We start from the raw sequence: 13,772 nt of genomic DNA, 5'->3' as shown, positions 1-13,772 counted from the left end.
TGGATTTGTGCTGGAAATGGCCCACCTGTTGATCACTTTAGATAAGCTATTACCAGCAGGACAGTGGGGTGGGAGGAGGTATTGTTTCATATTCTCTGTGTATAAATAAAGTCTGCTGCAGTTTCCACGGTATGCATCCGATGACGTGAGCTGTAGCTCACGAAAGCTCATGCTCAAATAAATTGGTTAGTCTCTAAGGTGCCACAAGTACTCCTTTTCTTTTTGAGTATTCAGAGGAACAGCCGTGTTAGTCTGTATTCGCAAAAAGAAAAGGAGGACTTGTGGCACCTTAGAGACTAACCAATTTATTTGAGCATGAGCTTTCATGAGCTACAGCTCACTTCATCGGATGCATACTGTGGAAAATACAGAAGATGTTCTTATACATAGAAACCATGAAAAAATGGGTGTTTACCACTACAAAAGGTTTTCTCTCCCCCCCACCCCACTCTTCTGCTGGTAATAGCTTATCTAAAGTGATCACTCTCCTTACAATGTGTATGATAATCAAGTTGGGCCATTTCCAGCATAAATCCAGGTTTTCTCCCCACCCCCACCCCCACAAACCCACTCTCCTGTTGGTAATAGCTTATCTAAAGTGATCACTCTCCTTACAATGTGTATGATAATCAAGGTGGGCCATTTCCAGCACAAATCCAGGGTTTAACAAGAACGTCTGAGGAAGGGGAGGGGTAGGAAAAAACAAGGGGAAATAGGTTACCTTGCATAATGACTTAGCCACTCCCAGTCTCTATTCAAGCCTAAGTTAATTGTATCCAATTTGCAAATGAATTCCAATTCAACAGTATCTCGCTGGAGTCTGGTTTTGAAGCTTTTCTGTTGTAATATTGCAACTTTCATGTCTGTAATCGTGTGACCAGAGGGATTGGAGTGTTCTCCGACTGGTTTATGAATGTTATAATTCTTGACGTCTGATTTGTGTCCATTTATTCTTTTCCGTAGAGACTGTCCGGTTTGGCCAGTGTCCGTGGCAGAGGGGCATTGCTGGCAGTATTATTGCTACAGTATTAGCTCCCAGTTCACTTATCCAAGCACTGGAAGCAAGAGTTCAGAAATCTTGACTAGTGTGACAGGCCCCAAGAAATACTTTGACCTATCAGTTCTCTCCAGATTCTTCTGATTATGACTGACTTAATCGCAGGCCTGGGCTACACTACCGAATTAGGTCAACATAAACTGCCTTACGTCGACCTAACTCTGTAAGCGTCTACATGACAATACAGCTCCACCAGTGTAACTCTCCCACTACACCGGCTTAATCAGTCCACATCTGCAAGAGGCGTAGCGCTTAGGTCAATGTAGTTAGGCTGATACAGTGTCCGTGTAGACGCTGAATTGCTTACATTGACAGCTCCTGCCATTCAGCAGCTGTCCCACAGTGCCCCACGCTGACAGTTGAATCGGTGCAAGTGCTCCTGGTGAGGACATGCACCATCAACACAAGGAGCATAGTGTGGACATGCAAAAGTGATTTAATTCCTATGGTGGCCGTACGTTGACGCAGACTTGCCAAGAGAGTGACTTGCCCAAGGTCACACAGGAAGTCTGTGTCAGAACAGGCATTTGAATTTGGGTCTCCTGTGTCCCGGGTTAATGCCCAAGCAACTGGAAAATGTTTCCTCTCACTAGGATGAGCCTCATTCATCATGGGCCCTGGAGTTTTGTCAGAGTAAAAGCCAAGTGAGAAGCTCAGGATTTGGCTCCTTGAAATCAAATCCAACTTCAAATCAGCTGAAAAATCTGCAAAATTACCCAAAAACATAAAAATCAAAATGCCCAGCTAACTATTGCTGAAATAGGAACTTAAAAGGGAGCTAAAAATACATCTGATCAGCCCACTGAGCTCAGGGATCACCATAGGTCTGGGTTTCAACTGCAGCTGAATGCATCTTTCACTCAACTTCAGTTAAAAAAAATTGTAGGAAAGACAAGGAAGAAATCTGTTCAATTTGGATCAACCCCATGACATTAATATCCAGTGGTTACCTGCTCAGCACTTAAATTAATCCGATCCATATTCTACTTTATTTAAGATAAGAGAAAAACTTAACAGTGATGAGACTCAAATGATAGAGACGTGTGCTGAATTAGTGATCTAACTTCCCACCATTATAAATGAGAAATTGCTGAAGCTCAAATAAATTGGTTAGTCTCTAAGGTGCCACAAGTACTCCTTTTCTTTTTGCGAATACAGACTAACACGGCTGTTACTCTGAAACCTGAAGTAATTGGCTGTGTCTCAAACCCATACCTGTGCAGTGACCTATATAGCCTCATTGTAACTAAATATTGCTGGGGTACTCGCCTGTATCCACTCTCTATAAACATAAATAATTGGTTACCAAAGAAACAAATAATATGAAGGAAGGCTCTAAGGGAATAGTATTGCACAGAAATGTGTCTCACCTATTGTAATTAGCGCTTGTTGCACAGTCAATAACCCCGTCTATCTTACCTGCAGAATCCTTTCCTGCTGAACTCACCCAATCATCTGCTTGGGTCTATTCCAGGTGCTTCTGTTTCCAGAATGTTTATCATCACTTCACACATCTCCAAGGGTATAGACATACCACTGAAATCTAAAGGGCACCAGGAATAAGACTGACCCAGTCTGAGATCGATTCTCTTAGGAATACAGAACGCTTTAACAGTTGAATAGTCACTGATGTATGACAACATTCTTTTGTTGGACATAGTCAACTTCACTTTAAATCTGTGGTACCTTATCTAGTACACACCTAAGCTAAGTGCACAAGGATTTGAAGAATTGTGAGCTGAGGTCTGCATTTCATCCACAGGACAGTAGTGTATATTCCCTGTACCCCTATCTGTGGTCAGTATTTCCCAAGAGGAAACCAGAGTTAATGGGTGCTCAGCACTTCTTAGGATCAGGTATTCAAAAAGGAATTCAAGGAGGAAGAAATCATGTTGGACCCCTCTAAAGAAGCACTACCTCTTGTTAGGTGACTCACTTTTATTATAGTACCAGCCAAATCTATGATTGAGTCATGACCAAATTAATTCTAGAACATTGTTCAAGTTCAAATACAACCCGGGTTTTGAAGGCCAAGCTGTGTTCTGTCCATAGGAGCGAGAACTAGGGGTGCAGGGCTGGGGGGGTGCTGCAGTACCCCCTGGCTTGAAGTGGCTTCTATTATATACAAGGTTTACAGTTTGGTCCAATGGCTCTCAGCACCCCCACTGTACAAATTGTTCCAACGCCCCTGGTTCTGTCTGGCTTGTGTATTACCACCAGTAATAGAGATTCTGCACATCAAACTCTGCACTCCCTAGGGCCCAATACAACTCCCATTAAATTCAGTGGAGCGACTCTTGTTTAATTCAATGGGGTGCGATCTGTCCTTCACATCAGTATAAGCCCTTCATCATCACTAAGGAGGTGTAGGTGTAACTGAGGGCAGAATTCTGAGCACAAAGTTCATAGATTCATAGATTCAAAGGTCAGAAGGGACCACCATGATCATCTAGTCTGACCTCCTGCACAACGCAGGCCACAGAACTTCACCCACCCGTTCCTGTGAAAAACCTCTCACCTATGTCTGAGCTATTGAAGTCCTCAAATCGTGGTTTAAAGACTTCAAGGAGCAGAGAATCCTCCAGCAAGTGACCCGTGCCCCATGCTACAGAGGAAGACGAAAAACCTCCAGGACCTCTTCCAATCTGCCTGGAGGAAAATTCCTTCCTGACCCCAAATATGGCGATCAGCTAAACCCTGAGCATATGGGCAAGATTCACCAGCCAGATACTACAGAAAATTCTTCCCTGGGTAACTCAGATCCCACCCCATCTGATATCCCATCACAGGCCATTAGGCCTATTTACCATGAATATTTAATTACCAAAACCATGTTATCCCATCATACCATCTCCTCCATAAACTTATCAACTTATCTATCTTAAAGCCAGATAGATCTTTTGCCCCCACTGCTTCCCTTGGAAGGCTATTCCAGAACTTCACTCCTCTGATGGTTAGAAACCTTCGTCTAATTTCAAGTCTAAACTTCCTGGTGGCCAGTTTATATCCATTTGTTCTTGTGTCCACATTGGTACTGAGCTTAAATAATTCCTCTCCCTCTCCGGTATTTATCCCTCTGATATATTTATAGAGAGCAATCATATCTCCCCTCAACCTTCTTTTAGTTAGGCTAAACAAGCCAAGCTCCTTGAGTCTCCTTTCATAAGACAGGTTTTCCATTCCTTGGATCATCCTAGTAGCCCTTCTCTGTACCTGTTCCAGTTTGAATTCATCCTTCTTAAACATGGGAGACCAGAACTGCACACAGTATTCCAGGTGAGGTCTCACCAGTGCCTTGTATAACGGTACTAAAACCTCCTCATCCTTACTGGAAATACCTCTCCTGATGCATCCAAGACCGCATTAGCTTTTTTCACAGCCATATCACATTGGCAGCTCATAGTCATCCTATGATCAACCAATACTCCAAGGTCCTTCTCCTCCTCCATTACTTCTAATTGATGAGTCCCCAGCTTATAACTAAAATTCTTGTTATTAATCCCTAAATGCATGACCTTACACTTCTCACTATTAAATTTCATCCTATTACTATTATTCCAGTTTACAAGGTCATCTAGATCCTCCTGTATGATATCCCTGTCCTCTAAATTGGCAATACCTCCCAGCTTTGTATCATCCGCAAACTTTATTAGCACACTCCCACTTTTTGTGCTGAGGTCAGTAATAAAAAGATTAAATAAGATTCGTCCCAAAACTGATCCTTGAGGAACTCCACTGGTAACCTCCCTCCAGCCTGACAATTCACCTTTCAGTAGGACCCGTTTGTAGTCTCCCCTTTAACCAATTCCTTATCCACCTTTCAATTTTCATATTGATCCCCATCTTTTCCAATTTAACTAATAAGTTGAATCCTGAGACTGCATCAGCCAGAATAGAATCCTGCTCATGTGCGTCCATAGCTGTGTTAGGTTCTGCAGTGCTAACGTGCGCGAAAACCAAATACTTCACAAAACAACTTTTCTCCCAGAAACCTGAGCAGATCATGCACTGAACACACATGAGGAAGGTGTCTATTAAGTAAGAAGCTGACATTTTTTAACACAATTACTTTACCTGTGTAAATTTCACACCTAGACACAATTTGTATTTAATCAGTGGAAAATATAAGGGGGAAACCCTCTAAAAATTCATATTTTTGGTGGGCGAAATATCATATGTGGGCAAAAAGGAAACTGTAGGAACACACAAACTAGTTGTACCTGCATACTCCCCACACTACATCCTCCTGGAGCTAGTTACCAACGCAACAAACAACTGTGAAATAAACTATTGATGATGTAATTCATTCTTTCTGAATTATCAATCGTAATTGTCAGTTAAAGGAGCCAAGTATTTCTTTAGTGTGATGATGTGATTGCCACAGGAATTTCTGAGACCGTCTGACTGTATTCCTTATAAGGCAAGGAGCTATTGGCTTTGTGACTAATATGCCCTTTCTTTCCCCACTGAAGCACACCTTGCCTGTTAAATTGTCCTGTAAAGAACAGAGAAGCAACCTATTCGTTTTAGTGAAATAACCATATTGCTACTGCAGAGTCTGAGTCACTCATGAAGTCACCATGGCCATGTTCTGTAGCGTGCATATTCTTGTCCCTCTTCCCACATGCCCATCAGTTTCTTTCCTCATTTTTTGCTCCTTAGTGTCTCCTGCTTTGCATCGGGGGGGAAGAGGGGGGTAAGTGAAGGCAGGATCCATGGAGCCTTAGGATCAGGCTGCTGGGGTTGGAGGAGGCCTGGATTTAGCAGAATGGCAAGCCACTATGTAGCCTTGGATAAATCATGTCACCTCTCTTTGCCTCTGTTTCCTCTCCCACCATTTTCCTGTCTTGTCTATTTAGATTGTAAACTGTTCAAAGCCTGCAGGGACTGTCTCTCACTGTCTTTGACCAGTGGCTAGCTCAATGGAGTCCCTGATCTCAGCTGGTACCTCTAGTTGCTACTACATGCAAATAATAATGATAGGGCCTGTTCCTGAGAGAGGTGCTGACCACCCTATGGGCAGGTGGTGTATGTGTGGATTCAGTGCAAGGAGCTCCTGGCCCTCAAAGACCGTGTACGGGCTTTGGAGACCAGGATGGCTGAACTGGGGGAACTAAGGGAGACAGAGAAGTACATAAATGAGAATTTCTGGGATGCAGTAGAATGGTCCCACCCCCGGTCTGACAGCCTCTGTGCTGTTGAGGAGGATGAAAGTCTCAGGGAAGGAGAACATCCAACTGGAGCAGAGGGAAACTATCCCATAGTTGGGACCCTCCTTCCAGATGATGTCATGGTATCCTCTCACACTGAGGATACCTCTCCCAGGGAGGGAACTCCAGTTATTAGGAAGAGACAGGTAATAGTTATGAGGGATTATATCATTAGAAACATAAATAGCTGGATTAGTGATGACCAGGAGAACCACATGGTGACTTGCCTGCCCGGTGCGAAGGTTGTGGATCTCTCCAGACATCTAGATAGACGTATGTGTAGTGCTGGGGAGGAGCTGGTGGTCGTGGTACATGTAGGTACCAATGACATAGGGAAGGATAGGAGAGAGGTCCGGGGGCCAAATTTAGGCTGCTAGGTAAGAGATTGAAGTCCAGGACCTCCATGGTGGCATTCTCTGAAACACTTCCAGTTCCATGCACAGGGCCAGGTAGAACTGCAGGGTCTCAATGCATGGATGAGACGATGGTGTAGGGAGGAGGAGTTTAGATTTATTAGGAACTGGGGAAACTTTTGAGAAAGGGGGAGCCTATACAGGAAGGATGGGCTCCACCTAAACTGAAATGGAACCAGATTGCTGGCACTTAACATTAAAAAGGTCGTAGAGCAGTTTTTAAACTAAAGTCTGGAGGAAAGCCGACAGGTGCGGAGAAGCACGTGGTTCAGATGGAGACATCCCTTAGGGATCTATTAATGGAAATTCTCTATGTCCTAGTAAGGAAGAGAGGATAGAAGATGATAAAATCTGGTAGGATCTGATAAGAAACAGTCAAACGAAAAAGAGTCCCATTCATAGAATCATAGAATCATAGAATATCAGGGTTGGAAGGGACCTCAGGAGGTCATCTAGTCCGACCCCCTGCTCAAAGCAGGACCAATCCCCAATTAAATCATCCCAGCCAGGGCTTTGTCAAGCCTGACCTTAAAAACTTCTAAGGAAGGAGATTCTACCACCTCCCTAGGTAATGCATTCCAGTGTTTCACCACCCTCCTAGTGAAGAAGTTTTTCCTAATATCCAACCTAAACCTCCCCCACTGCAACTTGAGACCATTACTCCTTGTCCTGTCCTCTTCTACCACTGAGAATAGTCTAGAACCATCCTCTCTGGAACCACCTCTCAGGTAGTTGAAAGCAGTTATCAAATCCCCTCTCATTCTTCTCTTCTGCAGACTAAACAATCCCAGTTCCCTCAGCCTCTCCTCATAAGTCATGTGTTCCAGACCCCTAATCATTTTTGTTGCCCTTCGCTGGACTCTTTCCAATTTTTCCACATCCTTCTTGTAGTGTGGGGCCCAAAACTGGACACAGTACTCCAGATGAGGCCTCACCAGTGTCGAATAGAGGGGGACGATCACATCCCTCGATCTGCTCGCTATGCCCCTACTTATACATCCCAAAATTCCATTGGCCTTCTTGGCAACAAGGACACACTGCTGACTCATATCCGGCTTCTCGTCCACTGTCACCCCTAGGTCCTTTTCCGCAGAACTGCTGCGTAGCCATTTGGTCCCTAGTCTGTAGCTGTGCATTGGGTTCTTCCATCCTAAGTGCAGGACCCTGCACTTATCCTTATTGAACCTCATCAGATTTCTTTTGGCCCAATCCTCCAATTTGTCTAGGTCTCTCTGTATCCTATCCCTGCCCTCCAGCGTATCAACCACTCCTCCCAGTTTAGTGTAATGGCAGACAGCTAAAAGGAAACAAATTTTTAAAATGCTTATATACAAATGTTAGCAGTCTAAATAATAAGATGGGTGAACTAGTGCCTAGTATTAAATGAGGATATTGATATAATAGGCATCACAGAGACTTGATGGAATGAGGATAGTCAATGGGAGACAGTAATACCAGGGTACAAAATATATCGGAAGGACAGAACAGGTCATGCTGGTGGGGGAGTGGCACTATATGTGAAAGAAAGCGTGAAATCAAATGAAGTAAAAATCTTAAATGAACCAAACTGTACCACAGAATCTCTAAGATTAATTCCATGCTCTAATAATAAGAATAGAGCAGAAGGGATATATTACTGACCACCAGACCGGGATGGTGATAGTGACTGTGAAATGCTCAGGGAGATTAGAGAGGCTATAAAAATAAAAAACCCAATAATAATGAGGGATTTCAACTATCCCCATATGGACTGGGTACATGTCACCTCAGGACAGGATGCAGAGATAAAGTTTCTTGACATCTTAAATGACGGCTTCTTGGAGCAGCTAGTCCTGGAACCGACAAGAGGAGAGAGAATTCTTGATTTAGTTCTAAATGCACCACAGGATTTGGTCTAAGAGCAGCCCAACACCGTAGCATTTAATTTCAGAAAGGGGCACTACCCAAAAATGAGGAAGTTAGATAACTAGAAATTAAAAGGTACAGTGTCAAAAGTGAAATCCCTGCAAGCTGCATGGAAACTTTTTAAAGACACCATAATAGAGGCTCAAATTAAATGTACACCCCAAATTAAAAAACATCGTTAAGAGAACCAAAAAAGTGCCACCATGGCTAAACAACAAAGTAAAAGAAGCAGTGAGAGGCAAAAAGGCATCCTTTAAAAAGTGGAAGTTAAATCCTAGTGAGGAAAATAGAAAGGAGCATAAACTCTGGCAAATGAAGTGTAAAAATATAATTAGGAAGGCCAAAAAAGAATTTGAAGAACAGCTAGCCAAAGACTCAAAAAGTAATAGCAAAAAATGTTTTATTTACATCAGAAGCAGGAAGCCTGCTAAACAACCAGTGAGGCCACTGGACGATTGAAATGCTAAAGCAGCACTCAAGGATGATAAGGCCATTGTGGAGAAAGGAAATTAATTCTTTGCATCTGTCTTCACAGCTGAGGATGTGAGGGAGATTCCCAAACCTGAGCCATTCTTTTTTGACAGATCTGAGGAACTGTCCCTGACTGAGGTGTCATTAGAGGAGGTTTGGGAACAAATTGATAAACTAAACAGTCACAGGTCATCAGGCCCAGATGGGATTCATCCAAGAATTCTGAAGGAACTCAAATGTGAAATTGCAGAACTAACAACTGTAGTTTGTAACCTATCATTGAAATCAGATTCTGTACCAAATGACTGGAGGGTCGCTAATGTGATGCCAATTTTTTAAAAGGGCTCCAGAGGTGATCCTGGCAATTATAGGCCGGTAAGCCTGACTTCAGTACCAGGCAAACTGGTTGAAACTACAGTAAAGAATAAAATTGTCAGACACATAGATGAACATAATTTGTTGGGAAAACAACAAGGAGTCCAGTGGAAAGCTTATGCACGAATAAATCTGTTAGTCTTTAAGGTGCCACCGGACTCCCCGTTGTTTTTGTGGATACAGACTAACACGGCGACCCCTCTGATAATTTGTTGGGGAAACAAAAAGAAAAGTTGCCATAAGAGTTTTTTTTTTTTTTATTTAGTCCATGACATCATCCCACAAACAGTGAAATGATTGGTTAAAACCGCTGGGAACCAAAAGGACAGAAGAGGAGCATGAGTCACTGAGTCCTTCTTTCTATAGGGGCAACACTTTTCTAAGCCTCACACTTCCTTTGTGAGTTCCTGTATCCCTAGTGCGATCTTCAGAATTATCTGGGTGCAATTGAGGAGCCCAGGACAGTCAACCATGTCCATTGGTGGGTTCTGATAGACCAGTATCTTATTTTTAGGATCTGATTTTTATGGTAACTCCCTGCATGTACAGTACACAGAATATCACAGGCAGGTTTGAGTTGTGATTTCTTTAGAAGCCACTTATTTCTTAGTGTAATACCATTACAATTGTGATCAGTTGAGGTGCCCAAGATGCTGGGCTCAGGGTTAAATGGGAGGACCTTTTCAGTGAAGGGCCCTTATCACTTGCATTTATTTCTACCTCATCCCCTTGATCTGGCAGAACCTGGATTTGTTGCCTTTCAAGGTCTGTCTGTTCTACCAGGCTTTCTCTTGAGATGGTGAGATGCCTGATATACGGACTGGATTTGGGAGGGAGGACCTAATTTGTGGTGGAGGTGATGTATTTGCAGATATGGGATGGAGCAAAGGGGGAACATTTCTGAGGGGGTGAACTGGAGAGTTTTATGGACGTTAATCCAAAGGAATTTTTGTCTGTGTCTTTAGCACCTAGAGCTTTAGCAATTGAAATAAATAAATACTAACTAATGCTGCAGTACTGTGCTATATAATTATGTACACTTAAAGGAGTACTTGTGGCACCTTAGAGACTAACCAATTTATTTGAGCATAAGCTTTCGTGAGCTACAGCTCACTTCATCGGATGCATGCAGTGGAAAATACAGTGGGGAGATTTTATATACACAGAGAACATGAAACACTGTAATGAGAGTGATCAGGTAAGGTGAGCTATTACCAGCAGGAGAGAAAAAAAACCTTTTGTCGTGATAATCAAGGTGGGCCATTTCCAGCAGTTGACAAGAATGCGTGAGGAACAGTGGGCGGTGGGGGGGGGGGAAGGAGGGGAGCGGGGAATAAACATGGGGAAATAGTTTTACTTTGTGTAATGACACATCCACTCCCAGTCTTTATTCAAGCCTAATTTAATAGTGTTCAGTTTGCAAATTAATTCCAATTCAATAGTCTCTCGTTGGAGTCTGTTTTTGAAGTTTTTTGTTGAAGAATTGCCACTTTTAGGTCTGTAACTGAGTGACCAGAGAGATTGAAGTGTTCTCCAACTGGACAGTCTCTACGTAAAAGAATAAATGGACAAAAATCAGATGTCAAGAATTCTAACATTCAAAAACCAGTCGGAGTACACTTCAGTCTCTCTGGTCACTCGATTACAGACCTAAAAGTGGCAATTCTTCAACAAAAAAACTTCAAAAACAGACTCCAACGAGAGACTGCTGAACTGGAATTAATTTGCAAACTGGACACCATTAAATTAGGCTTGAATAAAGACTGGGAGTGGATATGTCATTACACAAAGTAAAACTATTTCCTCATGTTTATCCCCTCCCCCCCCCCGCCACTGTTCCTCACACGTTCTTGTCAACTGGTGGAAATGGCCCACCTTGATTATCACGGCAAAAGGTTTTTTTCTCTCTCCTGCTGGTAATAGCTCACCTTACCTGATCACTCTCCTTACAGTGTGTATGGTAATACCCATTGTTTCATGTTCTCAGGGTATATAAAATCTCCCCACTGTATTTTCCACTGCATGCATCCGATGAAGTGAGCTGTAGCTCACGAAAGCTTATGCTCAAATAAATTTGTTAGTCTCTAAGGTGCCACAAGTACTCCTTTTCTTTTTGCGGATACAGACTAACACGGCTGCTACTCTGAAACTTAAAGGAGTGTCCATTAGTAATTAATATAGGACTCCTGGGCTCTGTTTCCAGCTTGGCCACTTTGTAATTTTAAGCAAGTCACTTTTCTCACTGTGTACCTCAGTTTCCCCATCCGTATAATTAGTGTAATTATCTCCTGTTCCCTACAGAGGGTGAAGAGAGCTTTGATTATCATTTCTAAAGTGTTTCTGATGTGCTGGAGAAGCACAAAGTATTATATGTCATTATTAGTGTCCTCCAAAGCTGTTTGAAAGAAGCCTCACAATGTCCGGTGAGGTGGGTAAATATTAGCTCCATTTTACAGCTGGAGAAACTGAGGTACAGAAAGGGAAAGTGGCACACTAAAGATAGAGCAGCAAGTCAGTGGCAATATCAGATATAGGACTGAGGGATCTGATTTTCCATTGCACTGCATCTTGTGCCACCATGACCAGGGCAAAGTGAGTTAAAATGATATCACTCTGTGGTGTAGGATAATGAAAAGCCAGGCACTAGGAATCCTGAGTGCCAGTCCCTGTTGGAACCACTGGACCACATCCCTCTTTGGATAAAACAACTGTAGTATGCCTGGGCTTGTATTAATTATTGTTATTTTATTTTTATTTACGCACAGCTACAGCTAGTTAGTTATTTAAAAGCAAACCTCTTTCCTATTTGTTTTCCTCTCCCTCCAGTTAAATAAATCCTACTCAGAACACCATTATTTAAATCTGCTATTGTCAGGCAGTGGAGATCCTTATAATCGAAAGAATTAATGGAATCCCTATAGGAATCAGCAGTAATGGGGTATTCCGTGAGCTGTTAATTCTGCACTGCAAAGAGCTTTTAGAGAATAGCCCCTCACTAACTGTGGCTGCTTGACAGAAATTCTGTGGCAGCGAGTTAGGTCTGTGGTTGCACAAATCCTTATGGAACAAAGCTTTCTGTTTCTGGGAAGAATCTGAACCTAATCCTAATTAATTGTTCCTAGAGTCATTAATTCAGAATGATTCACTTTCAGGAGACAAAATGAAACAGTAGCCCAGTTAGCAGCAGCTTAATACTACCCTCTTACTGAATGGGCTTAATTGTCTCCCTGCCTCCAAGACCCTTTGAATTGAACTTGCCAGATAAAGAGCAGTTTGGGAACCCGGTCCAATTTGTGAGCTGCATCTTACATGAACACTGTTACTGTTTGGGGAAGGCATCCCATCCTCCTGTTGAATTGTTCTACAGTACATCCAGTGATTGTCCATGTACTGGGCTGTTGTCTGTTACAAGATGTGACATTATGCATGAAGGGCCTGATCCAAAGTCAATATTCAGTGACTCAGCTGGCTTTGGATCCAGCCCCAGTAGATCTGTTCACCCAGATTCTACTGTGATGGTTGCCTCATAAATGTGCCTAATAAACAGCAATAGTGCACATAATCTCACAGGACAGGTACCAAAGCTCACCATTAATTAGTTACACTAATTAACTGACCATTTTGCCACCCTCCCAAACATGGGGACATTCTTGCTTTCTAACTGTTTCCTGCCTCCTTGAAAAAAATGCCAATTTTTAATAGGAATTTCCTAGGTTGTTCACAGGGCTGTTTTGCTGACTACATTTTCTCCTGAGATCACTCCTCTCTCTAGTACAGTGTACACCACAGTCTCCACAGATAGCATGGAGGAGAACTGGGAGGATGTTGGGAGGTAGCTATGTACTTCTCAAAGGGTCAAATTCAGCCCTTAGATATGCAGAAAGGCTAAAAACTCCTTCTTCTATAATGAAAGCTTAGATTCTGGGGAATTACCCAGATCAGTGAGAAAAGCCTACATCTTCTGAATTAATGGGTTTTGATTGTCCCTGCTAATCACCCGAAACTTATCACTTGCAGCTTTACTAAATCCTCACATTTTGTAACAATTGTAGCAAATTTACAGTGCAATATATGCTGAGGATGGAAAACTTCCCTGGTGAGCTATTCCCTTTGCTTGTTGTCCTCTAGCATGTATTGTCCTCCTAAAATACCTTCGAGGTATGACAACAAAAAGCTCCCATGCTGTCTCCTGCATTCACACAAACTGGCAACTGAAGAGCACCCGGAAGTACTAGAGATTAGAGCCCAGATCATGGGGAAAATGCACAGGAGGGCCACAAGCACTGTTCCCTCTAAGCTGTGCCGTGCACACAGATTCTAAACCCCACGCACACGACGAAA

Source organism: Caretta caretta, chromosome 18, assembly GCF_965140235.1.
Source record: "Caretta caretta isolate rCarCar2 chromosome 18, rCarCar1.hap1, whole genome shotgun sequence".
NCBI classification, from domain to species: Eukaryota; Metazoa; Chordata; order Testudines; family Cheloniidae; genus Caretta; species Caretta caretta.
This window is presented reverse-complemented; position numbering follows the sequence as displayed.